The sequence below is a fragment of the Callithrix jacchus genome, chromosome 4 (assembly GCF_049354715.1).
Source record: "Callithrix jacchus isolate 240 chromosome 4, calJac240_pri, whole genome shotgun sequence".
In the NCBI taxonomy this organism is placed as follows: domain Eukaryota; kingdom Metazoa; phylum Chordata; class Mammalia; order Primates; family Cebidae; genus Callithrix; species Callithrix jacchus.
The window spans coordinates 14,762,413-14,776,601 of record NC_133505.1 but is presented as its reverse complement, the minus strand read 5'-3'; the positions used below and the strand labels follow the sequence as shown (position 1 = coordinate 14,776,601).

The following is a 14,189-nucleotide window of genomic DNA, read 5'->3' as shown; positions in this document are numbered from 1 at the left end:
TCACCATCGTAGGTGCCCCCCGAAACTCATGTATGGAAGCCCTGACTCCCCGTACCTTGGTGTGTGGCTGTATTTGGAGAGAAGGCTTTTAAAGAGGGAATGAAGATTAAAAGAGGCCATTAGAGTGAGGCCCTAATCCAGGATGTTCATGTCCTTATAAGGAGAGGAAGAGACCCCAGGGATGCCCATGCAGAGAAGAAAGGCCGTGTGAGGACACAGCAAGTGAGAAAGAAATTTCTGTTTAAGCCACCCCATCTGCGGTATTTGCTATGGCAGTCTTAGCGGACTAAGACAGGGTGGTTTCAGGTCTGCAGTAGGTGTGTTTTGGAGCACCCTTCTTGTGAAATGGGCACTCTTCCTCATCGTCTACTTAGTTAGGGGTGGTGGGGAACGTGGTCATGTTTGTGCCACATGACCCTTGGCTGCTCGTAGCTATGGACCAGGGGTGGATGACAGGCTCCTGGCAATCAGATCTCTGTCCTTGGAGTTTATAAATGGAGCACTGAGAAATGAAGATCAAGAGAGCTGTGATACCACAGAGTCCTGAGGCCATGTTGGTCTGTGGGTGGGCAGAAAAACTTCGCCTTCCATTGGAGAGAGCAAGGGACTTGTGGAAAGAGAGAGGGTATCTGTAGTTTCAGAACCAGATACATGAAAGAGAAGCTGCCTGGTGATGTCTGAGAGCCTGCTCCGCTTCCTGCCATTGGATTCTGGGAGCATCTCTGTGTCCTTCCAACAAGTCTTCAACTCTGCCTGGTCTGAGGGATCTCCCTTCCTTGTGATCAAACTGAATCAGACTCCAAACTCACAGTCATGTGTATAGTGTGCTAGGCTCATCTAAGGGAAGCCCTCACAGCCCAACCGCACTCCTGAACTTTCCGGATCTTTCTCCTTCACTGCAGCTTTATTAATTCCACAAAAGCATGTCAGATGCTGTGTCGGTCAGGCTTCTCCAGAGAAACAGAACCAGGAGATCACATATACAAAGAGATTGATTTCAAGGAATTGGCTTATGCAATTGTGGGGGCTGGCTGGTGGTTTGATGTAAATTAAGAATAGGAGCTGACAAATGTTTTCTGTAAGGGGCCAGATAGTAGTGATATTTGTCTCTGTGGGTCATTCAGTCTGTTGCAGCCACTCAAGTCTGCCATCATATTGTGAAAGCAGTCACACACGATATGTAAATCAATGGGCATGGCTGTGTTCCAATAAAACTTTATAAACACTGGATTTTGAATTTCACATAATTTTCTAGTGTGTTAGAATATTTTTAAAATCTTTTTGACCACTTAAAACTTAAGAAACTTAGTAGTTCAGAGGCAGAAGAAAAATAGGGTGGGTAGTTTGACTCCCAAGTCATAGTTCAGTGACCCCTAATTTAGAGCAATAATTGAAATATTTCAGTTGAAGAAGATTCACATCAAAACTTCTATGTTGGTCAAAAAGACAATGATTGAGTAGATTAAAATACAATCACTTCTGAAAATTTTTGCAATTGAAGTAATATAAAGACTATATAGCAACATTGAAATGCTACGATAAATCGCAAGTTGAAAAACCAGACTCCAAAATTACGTCTACTCTGATTTTAACTATGTTGAATGAATCTTGAATAAACTATGTGCAAATTATGTATGCACAAGGATTGAAAGGGAAAAATGAAAGTTGTTTGATTTCAGTGAAGTTGGGACTATGGGTAATTTGTTTTTGCTTAAATCATAGAACCTGAGAATTAGAAGGAAACTCAATAGGAAACTTAGTATCAAGTTTCCTTCTAATTCTCAGGTTCTGTGGTGCCATTATCATGGCCGTTTAGTTTAAATAATTCATCAGGCCATCCCTCTTTGCAGATAAGGAAGGAAGAGGACATTTAGATTGGTAAGAGGTCAGAGTTTTAAGGAGTGCTCTAGGTAACCATTGCTGAGTATCAAACAACCCTATGCTTAGTGGCCTCAAACAACCAGCATTTTATTAAGTTCATGGATTCTGTGGGTCAGAAATTCAATCAGGACACAGTAGCCATGGCTTGCCTTTGCCACATGATATGTGTGGCTTCAGCTGGGAAAACCTAAATGGCTTTAGGGAACTCAAATGTCTGAGTTCTGCAGCATCCTCTTCTGAGATACCACCTTCACTTGCACTGGAATCAGGGCAGAAACCACTCCTAGGACGGTGAGTTAGCGTCCTAAGGCTTTCATAATGGAGTACCACAACCTGGATGGCTTAAAACAACAGAAATTTATTGTCCACCGGCCTGGAGGCTGGAAGTCTCAGATTAAGGTGTTGGCAAAGTTGACTTCTTCTGAGGGCAGGGAGGAATAGTCTGCTTCATGCTTCTTGTCTATCTCCTGGTCATTGGCCAGCAACCTTTGGCATTCCTTGGCTTGTAGAGGAATCGCCCTGATCTTTGCCTTCATTTCCACATGATGTTCTCCGTGTGTGTGTGTGTGCACGTGTGTGTGTGTGATCTCTGTGCCACATCCTCCCTTTTCAGAAGGACACCAGTCATTTTGGATTTGGGCCCACCCTAGTGACCTTATCCTCACTTCATCATCTGCAAAGTTCCTGTTTCCCAATAAGATCACATTTATAGATACTGGAGATTAGGTGTTTAACATTTCTGTGGAGATGCAATTCAACCCATAGAAGCTGGGCTCAGCTGGGACTGCCTACTCAGTGCCTCCATGTGGCCTCTCCGTGTGGCATGGAGCTCAGTTCTCAGAGGGAGCATCCCCGAAACAAGCCTAAGTAAGTGAACCTGGTAGAAGCTCTGTGGGTTTTTATGAACTAGCTTTGGAAGCCATGGTCTATTGGTAGAAGCAGTCACAAGCTTGCCCAGACTCAAGATGAGGGGCATAGACTTTATCTTTGAATTTGCCACCACTTTTTTTAAAAAACGGACTTTGGCCAGGTACAGTGGCTCACCCTGTAATTCTAGCACTTTGGGAGGGTGAGGTGGGAGGATCTCTTGAGCCTATGAGTTCGAAACCAGCCTGGGCAAAAATAGTGAGGGCCCATCTCTAAAAATAAAAAATTAAAAAAAAAAACATAAAAAACAAACTTCATTATACATATACATACATAAATGTGTGTTTTTTTTTTTTTAGAGACAGGATCTTGCTCTGTCACCCAGGCTGGCGTACAGTGGTACCATTCACAACTCACTGCAGCCCTACACTCCTGAGCTTAAAAGAGCCTGATCCTCTTGCCCCAGCCTCCTAAGTAGCCGAGTCTATAGTATAGGTGTGGAGTACCACACCTGGCTAAGGTTTTAAACATTTTGTTTGTGGAGATGAAGTCTCACTTTCTCACTTTGTTGCCCAGGCTGGACTCAAACTCCTGAGCTCAAGTGATCTTCCCTCCTCAGTCTCCCAAAGTGCTGAGATTTACAGGTATGAACCACCATGTCACGCTGACTTCATTTTTTAGAGCAGTGTTAGGTGCATAGCAAAATTGAGAGGAAGGTACAGAGGTTTCCCATGTAATCCCTGTGCCCACCATGCACAGCCTCCCCTATTATTAACATCTCCCGCTGGAATGGTGCATTTGTTACCACTGATGAACCGACATTGATACATCATCCCCCAAAGTCTACAGTTGACATTAGGGTTCACTTAGATTCCATGGGAAGGCAAAATGACATGTATCCACCATTATAGTTTCACTGCCCTAAAAATTCCTCTATTTGCAGCCATTTTTAAAACCACCTTTTGTGGGGATGTTTAACCTAGGGTTTATGGACCCACTGGAAATCTCAGATGCCCAGAGCTTCTGAGAAACTACAGGAGTTCTGCAATGTGTTGTATAAGCCAGGTTCTTTTTTCTGCAGCATTCGTCCACAGTTCAAAAGGGGCTATGACCTACACATGATGAGGAAGTACAGGAATATTGAGCCAGTCTATTGCTTCCAAACAGATCAGGGCACGCTTCCCATTCTCTAACTCAGAGAAAATGTTTTATCTCTGGCTTGGCAACAGAGACAGCCTTTCTTTCCCCCCGAGGCAGCCTCTGCCATCTGCCAAATGGTGTTGTTCTGTGACCCCAGTGTCCTTGAAGCAATTCAGAAGCCTTACAGGGAGGCCCCTAGTGGTCCTAGCATGCTCTAGCTCCTCAGTGGACAGGAATGGAACTGGAAAGCAGCCTGGTTCCCAATCCTTAGACTGGGAGGCTCTGTGAGCCCAACCATCCCACAGAAGAACTAGAGCCCACGGAGGGGTGGGCTTGTCCCGCCACAGTCAGCCCTTCCCATCCCCCTTCCAACCTTATTTATGCTTCTGTCTTATTTGTATACCTGCCTGTCTCTTCTATTAGCTAATAAAATTTTGAGAGCAACAACCTGTCAATTCTCTGTATATTAAACAATATTTAGTACCTTGTTTTGCATATGACAATTCTCAAAATGGTTGGTAATTTGAAAACATCAAAGTTAAGTTGCAGAAAGTTAGAGCAGGTCTTCTGCGGGCTCTGATGGCAGCTTTGGTCACGAGGGTGTTGGTTATTCATGTGGTTAGAACCAGGACCTCAAGGGCTCACCGTGCCAGAAAGGTCTTACCTGGGGGAAGCCAGAGTGGGCCAAGATAAGAAGGGGATTTGAGAGGGGGATTGGAGGAGAGAAACTTAGAGCTAGCCTAGGTTCTAATCCCGGCTCTGCCACAACAGTCTGTGGGATAGGACACTGGTCCAGGCGTGTGTGTTTGGTGTGGTGGAGCTGGAGTCTGCCGTTCTGCTCTCCCGTGTATTAGCTGTGAGAGAGGCAGCAGCTTTGTGGCCTAGTTCCCTCCTCTTCTTATCGCCTGTGTGACCTTGGCATTAATAAGCCTCCAAAGCCTCAGCTACCTCTCCTAAAATACCTGTTCTAGCGATCCTGCTCCTCTGGGTTGAAACCCAGGCACCGCCAAAATGCTGGCTTACCACTCTTCTCTCATGGATCCTGACACCAAATTCACTGTAAACATGGCACTGTTACCCATCTGAAGTCAATTCAAGAGACCTGCCCCCAGAGAGACAAAGTTACAGATATTGTGGATAAAGCCATTTATTACTTCAAGTCCAATGTCTTCTTCAAAAACTGAAATTAAGAATGAAGCTACTAGGACCTCGATGTATATAACTCTCTACATTTCTGAGTGTTTGCAGAAACTCCAAAAGTGCAATTCCAAAATCCAAGGTAAGAAAGAAATCTGTACATTGGGAATCACTAATTTTCCCACTCCTGGAGAGCCTCGTTTTTCACTTAATGTAACTTATGCCAAATGTCCAAACAAGCAGGAAGATGAAGGGATGAGAGCTATTTACAACAGCTAAGGCAACAGACTGGACTGAGACTTGGTGAGAAGGTTTTTGACCCTCAGAATGATAAACCCAGCAAGTGGTGGACTTGCTTTATGAAGAGACAATTCATGAGCAAGAGTCTTTCAGCACCCGGACAGTGAAGGGGGTCCGGGAAGCCACCATTGCCAGAGCCCTGGGCAGCATTTTCCAGCAAGATGTACACAATCCTTTGCATTTATTTCATAAAGTTTTATACAGAAGAGAGAAGAACATGTCTTTACTTGAAAAACTCTTGATCAAGAATTCAGGTGGGGGAAAAGAAAGCGGGTTATTAAGGGCGAGCTGAAATTTTCTGCGGTATTAAGCTGGTGCTTAATAAGAATAAGTAATAATAAAGAAATTCCTAACATTGAAAACAAATACCTATTCCAGAGAGAACTAGTGTCTGCCAAGTGCCTTCCGTGGGATAGGTACAGTTTTAAGTGCTTTACAAGTACTCGCTCCTTTGTTCCTTTCAACAATCCTGCAAACTAGGCAGTGTTTGTATCCCGTTTTCAGTAATGCAATGGAAGCACACGGGTAACTCCCAGTTACCCACCGTCGAGGGGGTGCAGCTGGGATTTGAACCAGGCAGTCTAGCTCCCTGAGTCTGCTCCCTTTTGATCACTGCCTTACTGCACAGTGACCTGACATGATGCACTGGAATTGCTTAGCATTCAGTAAGAGCTCAACAAGTGTCAGTTGTTCGTGATGGTCGTTCTGAGTCTCCCTAGCCTCATTTATTTTGGGGGGGGTTGGAGTCTTGCTCTTGTCACCCAGGCTGGAGTGCAGTGCCACAATCTTGGCTCACTGCAACCTCCATCTCCCGGGTTCAAGCAATTCTCCTGCTTTAGCCTCCCAAGTAGCTGGGATTACAGGTGCCTGCCACCACGCCCACCCATTTTTTTTTTTTTTTGGTATTTTTAGTAGAGACAGGGTTTCACCCTGTTGATCAGGGTGGTCTTGAACTCCTGACCTTGTGATCCGCCTGCCTCAGCCTCCCAAAGTGCTGGGATTACATGCGTGAGCCACGGTGCCTAGCTTCTCAGCCTCATCTTTAAGATAGAGATGATACTACCTAATTCATGGCATGGGCAGCAATAATGCAGATGAAGCATTGAACATCACACATAAGACTGGATGCCCGTGTGTTTTTTGTTTGTTTGTTTGTGTTTTTGTTCTGGCCACATGGTAAAAAGATCAGCTATTTGCACCAATGACCCTGACTGAGGGGTCCACACATTCTTGTTGGTTGCTGAGTCTGTATTGTTTGGTGTTTTCTAGCTTGCCTAGTGCTTTGCTCATAACAGATGCTCAAAAATATGGTTCATTTATTTTCCCAAAATCTATAGAATTCCCACCATTCTCGTATAGGCTACTTTGGAAGGCAGTATGGTAGAAAGGGTACTGTGGTGCTGGGGCGGAAATAATAATTGATCCCACTGCTGATTTCAGTCCTATGCCAGGAAAAACCTCACTCCTCTCCTTCTGCAGTGTATAAGCCTCCCAGAAACTCACTTAAAGGCAGTTTCTACTCAGTCTGTGCTTTGGGTGTTACAAACACAAGCTTGTAACGGGTCTCCACTTGTTAATACACGACAGCTATTGCCCTGTTCTTACCATACCTGTGCAGATCAGCACTGTCTATCTTGGACTTCTGATTGCTGCAGGCTGGGGACCATGTCTATTAATGGCACCATTCCAAGTATCAGGCTCAAAAAATATTATTTGCTGATTCAGCAGTTGCTGATCCTGTTGTTTGGTAGATTCTAGCCTGGGTCATTCACCGCCTTGATTTCTGACTCTGGTAAGATTTGTGTATCATGCTATACTAGGTCTTCTCACCTCCATTTTTGGTATTTGGTGGGCAGAGCCTGTCTGAGTGATGGAGAAAGATGAGCTGGATCAGCATATTTTTAGGAATGGGCTTAGTCAGGGAGGGCACCTATTATTTACTAAGTACTTACTGTCAGACAACAGGTTAGGAGTTCTCCAAATGGATATGAATAAACAGAAAACTTGGTGCACCAATGGTTTGTGGGAGGCATTCAGGGGAGCGTTCACTGCCTGCTCCTCATATTCCCAGGACTACGACTAGATCAGAAAGTAAGCACAGCCCTCACCTCTTGTGTCTCTCCTTATCCACTTCTCCCCAGGAGGAGATACGAGTTGATGGCTCGTGTCCATGATTTTCAGTGTATGTTGAATAACAGCAGGTCAAACATATTAAGTCCTAATCCTTGGCACATGTTAATATTACCTTATTTGGGAAAGGGGTCTCTGCAGTGTGATTAAGAATTCTGAGATAAAGAGGTGTCATTTGTCTGTCATTAGGACTTCCGTAACAGACTGTGAGACTTAAACCACAGAAAGGTATTTTCTCACAGTTCCAGGCTGGGCGTTCAAGGTCAAGGTACTGACAAGGCTGGTTTCTCTGAAGACCTCTCTTTGACTTGCAGATGGCCGCATTCTTGCTGTGTCCTCACATGACCATTCCTCTGTCCCACAGAGATAGGGACTGAGGTGACGCAGCCATGATCCAAAAATGCTGACAGCCACTAGATGCCAAACACGGAAGTGTGGTCCTACTAACACCTTGATTTTGGACTTCTGGTTGTCAGAGCTATGAGGGAATAAGTTCCTGGTCCTATCAGGCACCTGTTGCAGCAGCCCCTGAAAATGAGCACAATTGGGTGGTGCTGTTGAAAGATCGAACCTAAAACCTGGAGCTTTCACTTTTTTCTGTTTCTCTCTGTCTCTGTCCAAGATGAAACTGTAATGCTGGGTAAATGTGCCAACTCTGTGGACCAGAGTTTTCTTTCATGTGGAGTGTACCAAAGACTAGACTGGAAAGCAGAGTCAGGGGGCAGTACAGCTGAGGTATTCACAGGCCCACTTGGTCATTTACACTATAACCACATCCTCGAACCTGGAATTCATCAGGATGAAGCTCAGATTTTATCTCCACCTGTCAGATCCTCTCTATCTCTCTATCACTTCTTGTTATGGTCCGAATGTTTGTGTCCCTCCCTTCCAAGTTCATAGGTCAAGTCCCAACCCCCAGTGTGTTGCTTTAGAAGGTGGGGGTCTTGGGAAGTGATTAGGTCAGGGAGGAAGAATCCTTATGAATGGGACTCATGCCCTTATAAAAAAAGGTGCCAGAGAGATCACTTGTCCCTTCTACCATGTTAGTTCATAGTGAGAAAATGGCCATCAATGAACCGAGAAGCGGCCCTCACCATGTAACAAATCTGCCTTGCTCTTGGACTTCCCAGCCTCCAAAACTGTGAGAAATAAATTTCTGTTATTTGCAAGCTACTTGGTGAGTAGCTTGTGAGGCCTTCCCAGCCACATGGAACTACAATTCCATGGTATTTTGTTATAGCAGTCCAGGCAGACTAAGACAGGTCTGAATTGGGATTCTGAAGAGAGGGATGTTATTTATTGATTTCCTTAAAACCCCAAGAGAATGCCTGGGAAATGTGTCTGTGGACTGGTTGGAGAGAAAAAAAAAATGTAAACAGGATGTGATCTGTCAGAATCCTCCTGAAAGAAAAGTCAGGGATGGAAATTAGTAAGGCGAACAAGGACAGAGCTGCCCAAGACCATGGGAACCTGCCTCTTGCATCAGCATGACCTGGATGCAAAACACGGAATCAAAGATCATTTTGGAGTTTTAAAATTTGACCACTCTGCTGTACTTTAGACTTACATGGGGCCTCTAGGCCCTTTGTTTTGGCCAAAGGGCCAAAACATGGAATGGCTCTCTCTACCTGATGCATTTACCCACATTGTATCTAGAAAGTAACTAACTTGCTTTTGATTCTACAGGTTCATAGGTGAAAGGGACTTGCCTTGTCTTAGATGAGGCTTTGAAGTGTGGACTTTAAGTTAATGCCAAAATTAGTTAAAACTTTGGGGGACTGTTGGGAAAGCATGATTGGTTTTGAAATGTGAGGACATGAGATTTGGGAGGGGTTGGGGTGGAATGATATGGCTTGGCTGTGTCCCCATCCAAATCTCACCTTGAATTCCCATGTGTTGTGGAAGGGACCAAGTGGGAGGTAACTGAATCATGGGGGAAGATCGTTCTTACGCTGTTCTCATGATAGTGAGTAAGAATCATGAGATCTGATGGCTATCATAAGGGGGAATTTTCCTTCACAAGCTTTCTTCTCTTGTTTGCCACCATGTGAGTTGTGCCTTTTCCCTTCTACCATGATTGTGAGGTCTTCCCATCCACAGGGAACTGCAATTCCAATAAACCTCTTTCTTTTGTTAAAAAAAAAAAAAAAAGAAAGAAAGAAAGAAATTAGTAAGGTGAGTTCTGACACAAGACTGGCTGGGTTCAGATCTGAGCTCAAACCGTCCCAGCTGCATGACTCTGAGTAAATCAATTTTTTCTCCCCTACTCAGTTTTCCCCTCTGTAAAATAGGGTCAAAGAGGATCCCCTCTCTCATAGATGTGAGGATTAAATAAACATATGTCTAAAAAGCACTTAGGACAGCTTATGCAGAGGCACATAGTAAGCCCCCAATATATGTGAGCTATTATTCTCTAGAGAAATAGTTGAGAGAAAGAGAGAAAAAGAAGTTGCCTGTAGATGCAGATGTAAACTCTGTTGAGAAAGATGACTGTGGGTAACATTCAGCAGCATTTAAATATCTGGTCTGACCCATTGTTGAGATAACCAGTAAAAACTGACGGTCTCAGGAGCGGGAGGGGAAAGGGAGTTGCAGGTGTTTGCAGGAGGAAGCCACTGTTTCAGCCAATAATAGACTTGGTGCAGCTCGGACATCTGGCGGCACAGCAAAGGTGGTTTGGAAGCTTCATACACGGTATGAGTGAATTACTGTTATGCTACTTAAACTTATTAATATAGCATCAGGAAAGAGTCAGATCCCTTCATTTCTAATATCTCGGAAGTGCAGGGAAGGAGGGGAGGGTCATTGATTCATTAATTCAACTCACATTCATTGAGTTCCTGCTGTATGCCAGGCACTGTTCCAGCCCCTGGAGATATGAGAGTAAATGAAGAAAAGTCCTGGATTCATGATTTCTATTATAGTGAAAGGAGAGAGGCAATAAACAAACACGTGAAATATAAAAATAACAGTCAGAGATGACATGAGCTGTGGAGATAAATGAAATAGGTAAATGAGGAGAGGGCAACAATGAGATGGTTTTAAATAGAATGGGAAGTTCTCCAGTGCTGCTGAAACAAATGACCATAAACATAGTCCTTAAATAACACAAATTTCTTTTTATCTTTCTGTTCTAGAGGTCAGAAATCCTAAAATCAAGATGGTGGCAGGATTGTGTTCCTTTTGGAAGGTTTAGGAAAGAATCCACTTCCTTGACGTTTTTAGCTTGTGAGGCTGCCCCCATCCCTTGGCTCATAGCCCCTTCCTCTATCTTCCAAGCCAGGAATGTGGCAGATTCAAGTTTCTCTCTGATGCTCTTTCCATCATCACATCTCCTTTTCTGACTCTGTCTCCTGCCTCCCTCCTGTAAAGACTCATGATCACAATGGGTACACCTGGATTATCCAGATATCTCTAGTTTAATGATGACTGCAAAGTGCCTCTGCCATGGTAGGTAGCAGGTTCTGGGAATTAGGACATGGACATCATTGGAAGGCCATTGTTCCACCTACCATGATGGTCAGAGAAGACCCCAGTGAGAAGGTGACATTGAGAGAAGCAAGGAGGTATGCCATGCAGCTAGCTAGGGAAGAGCACACCAAGCCAGAGAGACAAGAGGCAGGTCTAGAGTGTTTGAGAAAAAGAAAGGGCCTGATGAGCTGCAGAGGAGTGGGGAGGGGATGGTTGCAGGTTCTGAGGTCAGAGGTAAAGGGGGATCGAATTCCACAAGGCCTTATCGGTCATTTTGAGATCTTTTCTGCCAACCCCATCACATTTGTGAAAGATTGAAACAGACTATGGTCTTATTTGATTTTCACGGTGCTGTGATATCCTCAATTTATGCTTGCTGAGTAAGGCCTGAGGCCTTGCTTCATCCACCCAGGCATTAAGGGGTAGAGCTGGGTGTTTTAGGCTGTTCTTATGGTGCTATATAGAAATACCTGAGACTGGGAAATTTGTAAAAAAAAAAAAAAAGAGGTTTACATTGTGGAAGACAATGTGGTGATTCCTGAAGGATCTAGATTCAGAAATACCATTTGACCCAGCAATCCCATTATTGGATATCCCATTATTGGATATATACCCAAAGGACTATCATTTATAATTTATAAATCATTCTACTATAAAGACACATGCACATATATGTTTATTGCAGCACTCTTTACCATAGCAAAGACTTGGGACCAACCCAAATGCCCATCAGTGATAGACTGAATAAAGGAAATGTGGCACATTTACACCAGGGAATACTATAGAGCCACAAAAAAGGATGAGTTCACGTCCTTTGCAGGGACATGGATGAAGCTAGAAACCGTCATTCTCAGCAAACTGACACAGGAACAGAAAACCAAACACCACATGTTCTCACTCATAAGTGGGAGTTGAATAATGAGAACACAAGGCCACAGGAAGGGGAACATCACACACCGGGGCCTGTTGTGGGGTTGGGGGCAAGGGGAAGGAGAGCGTTAGGGCAAATACCTAATGCATTCACAGCTTAAAACAATGATGAGTTTGACCAGCATGGTACATGTAGAGCTAGGTAACAAACCTGCACGTTTAGCACATGTATCCCAGAAGTTAATGCAAAATTTAAAAAGAAAGGATGAAATTAAAAGAAAAAAAAGAGGTTGAACAGGCTTACAGTTCTGCAGGCTATACCAACATGGCTCCAGCATCTGCTTCTGGTGAGGGCCTCAGGAAGCTCGTAATTATGGCAGAAGGTAAAGCAGGAGCAGTCACACAGCAGGAGCAGGAGTGAGAGAGTGAGGGAGGAAGAACCACATGCATTTAAACAACCAGGTCTCGTGAGAACTCACTATTATGAAAATAGCAAGGGACAAATCTGCCCCCATGATCCAGTCACCTCCCACCAGGCCCCTCCTCCAACAGGAAATCACATTTCACCATGAGATTTGGATGGGACAAGCATCCAAACCATATAACTGCATTTCAAACCCAACGCCCATCGGATCCACACCTGCCCTGGACCTGTGAGTACGGTCTCTCTGATCAGGCGCTTTAGCTCACACCTTCTCTGACTCTGTCTCCTGCGTCCCTCCTGTAAAGACTCATGACTGCAATGGCTACACCTGGATTATCCGGATAATCTCTCATCTCAAGAGCCTTAGTTTAATTATGACTGCAAAGGGCCTCTGCCATGTAAGGTAGCAAGTTCTGGGAATTAGGACATGGACATCATTTGAAGGTTTCAAGGTCACATCCTCTCTGAAGCCTTCCCTTCCCTTCCCAGCACTAAGTTAGCTGTCCTGCCCTTGTGCACTTATGTTGATCACATCCCATGCTCATTCCAAGGGGACCCCTTTTTATACTGTATTATATAACTGCTGGATTTAGGGTCTGTATCTCCCCTTTAAGCCTAGGTCATGTTCTACTTACCAATGGATTCTTACAGTAGAGTGTAGAGTAAGTACTTAGTGTTTGTAAATGAATGGATGGAGTTAACAGTAAATGCATGAATAAATGACCTTACCTTAGCAAATTAATAGGTGAGACTCAGAAAACTAAAAGGTCATAAAATAGCATCTACCCTTAAAAGGGCACACCTTTTAACTCAAGCTGTTTAGAAAAAATGCATGACAGCTCTACCTCTGGCAAGAGGGTCCCTGCTATAAGAATTGGAGCAGGGAAGTCATTAAGGATCGAGAAGTCCCTTCCCAGCTGCAGGAAGCAGCCCTCTGAGCCATGAGGACCGTGCACCATGGATCGCCTCAATACATATAAAAGCAGGAGAGGAGCTCTGCTTCTTTGGGACCCTTTGGCATTCTTTAGCTCCTGTGTTGCTCTCACCTCCTGGAGCAACATCCAACCCAAGACATTGGATTAAGAAGAGATTAAGAAGCCACAGGTAGTGAGTGATTCCACGCAGGAGGCTGATGAACACCAGGAGGGCATCTCAGGATCCCTCCCTCCAGGCATCCCGTGACCCGCATGGCTGTGTGTGCCTGGTACTGATGAGGTACTTTTGATCATCATGTAAAATACGAATGCCTAGAACAAAGTTGCTGTTTTCTTCTGAAGCCTGTTCACAGCCTGTTTGTTCCTCCAGGGACATTCTGAGTCAGATTTCAATGATGTGCTTTGAGATTATTAAGACTTTCCAAAAAACACTGTCAGAGAGAAACTGCCACCATAGTACATAGCTTTCTGGGGCTGGAAGAATCCTGGCTCTAAGTGAAATCTTAGAATATGGAGCACAAGTTTCAGATGAAAACAGCTTCTGGGAGGAAGGAGAGCATTTTATAGAGAAAGCATTAAGTTAATCCTCACTCACACAGTGCAGGTTTTAACAAAAAAAATTCCTGCTTTCCAGGGGATCAGGGCCAATAGGAAGGCCCTGTAGGTTTCCACTAGGCTGCAAGGAAATGGATATTAAAAAAGAAGGGGTGGGAGTCAGGGAGAGAAAAGAGGCCAAGTAGAGTGGGAAAGGAAAGAGCATAAGGGCCAGGTGTGGTGACTCCTGCCTGTAATCCCAGCACTCTGGGAGGCTACGGCGGGTGGATTGCTTGAGCTCAGGAGTTTGGGACCAGCCTGGCCAACATGGCAAAACCTCTTCTCTATAAAAAATTAGGCAAGCATGGTACCACATGCCTGTGGTCCCAGCTACTCGAGAGGCTGAGATGGAGATGGGAGGATTGCTTGAGCCCAGGAAGTTGAGGCTGCAGTGAGCTGTGATCGTGCCACTGCACTCCAGCCTGAGTGAGAGAGTAAGA

General features: G+C 44.5%; 1 pseudogene across 1 annotated transcript in view; it reads left to right on the top strand.

Annotated features, from left to right (window-relative positions):
- Positions 1-14,189, top strand: part of LOC128931697 (actin-related protein 2/3 complex subunit 3 pseudogene) — a 28,438-nt pseudogene extending 14,249 nt beyond the window's left edge. Inside the window, exon 1 of the transcript XR_013534725.1 lies at positions 1-14,189. This exon is cut by the window's left edge and continues 14,249 nt beyond it. The product of XR_013534725.1 is annotated as an actin-related protein 2/3 complex subunit 3 pseudogene (transcript).